The sequence below is a fragment of the Megalobrama amblycephala genome, linkage group LG3, assembly GCF_018812025.1.
Source record: "Megalobrama amblycephala isolate DHTTF-2021 linkage group LG3, ASM1881202v1, whole genome shotgun sequence".
NCBI classification, from domain to species: domain Eukaryota; kingdom Metazoa; phylum Chordata; class Actinopteri; order Cypriniformes; family Xenocyprididae; genus Megalobrama; species Megalobrama amblycephala.
This window is the reverse complement of record NC_063046.1, coordinates 17,832,367-17,836,324: the sequence shown is the minus strand read 5'-3', so window position 1 is coordinate 17,836,324 and position 3,958 is coordinate 17,832,367. Positions and strand designations below refer to the sequence as shown.

At 39.1% G+C, this 3,958-nt stretch overlaps 1 long non-coding RNA gene across 1 annotated transcript; it reads right to left on the bottom strand.

The window, feature by feature from the left end:
* Nucleotides 1-1,753: 1,753 nt before the first annotated feature.
* LOC125264121 lies at nucleotides 1,754-3,709 on the bottom strand. Its single transcript, XR_007183985.1, has 3 exons — nucleotides 3,644-3,709; nucleotides 3,219-3,449; nucleotides 1,754-3,044 (listed from the first exon to the last, which is right to left on the bottom strand). It is a non-coding gene; the product is annotated as an uncharacterized LOC125264121 (long non-coding RNA).
* Nucleotides 3,710-3,958: the final 249 nt, after the last annotated feature.

Genomic DNA, 3,958 nt, shown 5'->3' with positions numbered 1-3,958 from the left:
ATAGATAGATAGATAGATAGATAGATAGATAGATAGATAGATAGATAGATAGATAGATAGATAGATAGATAGATAGATAGATAGATAGATAGATAGATAGATAGATAGATAGATAGATAGATAGATAGATAGATAGATAGATAGATAGTGAATGCCAAGGTATTAGTAGAATGATACGGTGCTCCTCTTAGAGGGCAAACAATACAGTCAGAAGAGGTCAGAGGAGTTACTCAATCAGCCCTATGTGTTGGATCTGCTTAAGGAGCTGAAGGACAAAATAAAAGACCTGAAGAAGCAATCTCATAGATAATGGACTGGAATCAATGTTGGGTCAGACCTTGCTAAATGAAAAAGAGTAATTTCTCCTCGCTTCATCTGCTTCTGCCAACCATTATGGCAAAGAGAGTGTTTGTTATTCATAATCATTTGTCTGCACACACATGTGATCTAAGCATGTGTGCATTTCCTTACCCATATATGCAAATGTATGGTTACATGCACATATTTTTCACATTTGGAAAATATGTCATTTTTACGAAAACATGCATATAGTACAATACATTTGGCTGCAAGTATGTTAAACATTGTTATTTTATCTGCTTTTTTTACTTTAATTACATCTTAGAAAGAGAGAACTCAGCAACTAGTTATGTTGTTCTGTTAGAGATCATGGCAGGGGAAATTGTAAACTGATAGTCACAGCTTTCTCACAATCTGTACATTGAAGTTCAACATTGTGCTCACAGTTGAGCAAAATCTTGACATAATCATTCATGACATATCATGTTAGAAAGGTCACGCGTGATGTTGCGAACATGCAAAGAGAAAATCAAACGCCCTTTAAAAAAAATGGTAAAACAACGATGTTGGGCGATGTTGAGGAGTTTTTCACGCTACCAAATTAAAGCTGCAGTAGGTAACTTTTGTAAAAATGTATTTTTTACATATTTGTTAAACCTGTCATTATGTCCTGACAGTAGAATATGAGACAGATAATCTGTGAAAAAATCAAGCTCCTCTGGCTCCTCCCAGTGGTCCTATTGCGATTTGCAGAAATACACCGCTCCCAGTAAGAAACAACCAATCAGAGCCAGGAGGAGTGTCTTAGCAGTGTCAATCAAGCTCGCGTGCGCGCTGATCACACCCCTCTCATGCACAGCGCGTACAGGCGTTCAAATTCAAGATTACCGGTGTGCCGCAGCTTTGCTTATGCCGGACAAACACTCCAAACTGCCAATTCCTCGAGTGGCACCTGCTCATAAAATAAAGATGGGTAAACGCCAAAAAGAAAGAATTAGATAGAGCCCGAAATAAAACGAGGGTAAATATCGGAGCGGCTTTTCCGAGATGGAGGGAGCTACGTGTCCTGAAATGATTAAAAACCGATGCAGAGTTAGCCACATTTCTGCTTGACAAGGAAGTATCCCTGCTTGATTTGTTTCATTTTTTAAGAACTACACAACTAAGATAATTTCAAAACAGGCCTGCCCGTCCCCTGCCTGTTGCTAATATTTTTATTTATTTTTTTTTAGAAAATTACAGATCGTTTTGCTAGACAAGACCCTTTTTCCTCGTCTGGGATCGTGTAGAGCCTTTTGAAAGCTGGAATGAAACTGTAATTTTGACCTACAACCCGTTGAACCCCAGTGAAGTCCACTATATAGAGAAAAATCCTGGAATGTTTTCCTCAAAAACCTTAATTTCTTTTTGACTGAAGAAAAAAGACATAAAAATCTTGGATGACATGGGGGTGAGTAAATTATCAGGAAATTTTAATTCTGAAGTGAACTAATCCTTTAAAGTCTTTACATTTTGCCAGACATTGTGTATATTACCAACTGTGTATATCAGAAAAAAATTGTACAAAAGCTGTCACTGGGACGGTACCCTTTAAAAAGGTTCTAATATGTACCATTTAGATACTAATATGTAAACTTTTGGTACCAATATGCACTAATAAGCACTTTTTAGGTACAAATGTGTACCTTTTGAAAGGGTTCCATCCCAGTTACAGCTTTTGTACCTTTTTTTCTGAGAGTGAAGAAACTGTATAGCATAACACCATTTCCATTGCAGTGCCATTTCCAAGCAATTCCTTTATATTATTGTTTGCATTAAAATAATACATCCACCTGTCTGTTAAATAACAACACAATGCCTATTCAACAGGTCGCTAATAATGCTGGAAAAAATAACAGTTACAATAGTATACCTACACAATATTAGTATATAAAGAAAACTCAAAGACAGGATCAATGAGGCCAAAGAGAATGTACAAATGGGACTCAATTGAGAGGCGATGGTTTCACTTGCTCTTTAAAATGTCCTTCTCTTCATTCCCAGAATCTCTTCTTTTAAACAATAGATTGAGGAGATCCAGGGAATCATGTTCTCTATAGAGGCTATAGAGAGACAGGGGCCAGATGGGAGTCTGGGAAAGAGAATTGAGCATTTATTGTAGTAGAGAGGGGCAACGGGACAAAAGTACAGGGGAACCACACAGGTCAAGAGCATCGGATACACTATACACCAGCAGCTTGTGCTAACAGACTCTACTTTCATTTACTTTTGCATAGACTGGGGTGGAATAGGGAAAGGAATGTTGAGAAAGGAGTATTGTGCCGGCAACTGTTTCGGTGTTAAAGGAATAGCTGAAGAGAGAAGCTGGGTTTGCCAGAGAGTTGTATCAGGGATGTTGATGATTTCTGCATCTTACTGTGTGGGATTGAAAGGTGTGTAGGTTCATTTCAGTTTGACAAATAATTCTGTATCAGGGCGTCGGCCATTTAAAGGGATAGATCACCCAAAACTGAAAATTCTGTAATCATTTCTGTAATCACTCCAAACCTGTATTACTGACTCTCTTCTGTGGAACGCAAATTAAGATATTTTGAAAAATGTGTTTTTTCGTCCATATATATTGACTTTTCACTGTCGCTTTAATCATGTTTTCAGTTTTGTGTTTTCAGGTTTTTTCCAGTTAATGGCAAAAGACTCTGCTGTCTCCTCCTCCTCTCTAAACACCCACTTCTCTTCAGGCAAGGCTGAAAAGCAAATAAAAAGGAAAAATTAAGCTCTAATCAAAACAAAGCAAACAGAAAAGAAAGAATGACACATGCAAGAGGAAACGGAGAATGAAAGTCAATGAGAGAAAACCATCTCTCCTACACATCTGCAGTGTTTATATCAATTTTGCATCTCTTTCTTATTTTTCATACTTGCTGTTGTGTTACATGTTTGATCTTCGGATCAGGCCCCTACGGCAGACTCCGCTCCGCTCTACAGATGGCTCTCTCCCCCTGCAGTCTGTACAGCACTTCTGGAGCTTACTGAGTGGCTAGGAACCCTAGCGGGCATCCAGATCTCTGCCTGCCTGCTGTGCATCCATTTCTCCTGGGCACTGCAGCTGTGAGGCAGGTCTCGAGGTTCAGGGTGTTGCCCCCCCTTCACTGTGTAATCACAAACACAGGCTAGCTCTCATTTATTTCAAGCACACACACATACAATCTCCCACTCGCTTCTTGATAATCCACTTCCAGCTGCGCTGTGCTTCCTCCATTATCACATACTGGCTGCACACCTCACTAGACCATCATTAGAAAATCCTGCACGGCAGAGCAAACTCTCTGCAACAGCCACCCACCTTAAAAGCAATCTGCTCACTGCACAAGGCGAGCCTCATTCAGTCATGTGTAAGCCACCGAGCTCCACACAGAATGGATGCCAAGCTCTGATATCAGGTGGCTTTCAGAGGAAGTTAATTTTGGAGCAATATTTTGGTATAGAAATAGAAAGTACCAATGACTGCAGTGGGATGTAATCTTGTGTGCGAGTTAACATTATTAATTATGTGTGCTGCATGTGTATTAAATTGGACACACAGAAAAGAAAAACATATTTCAAAGGGAAAAAGATCGCAAAAAAAAAAAAGGTTAGGCCTAATTGTAAATGAACGTTG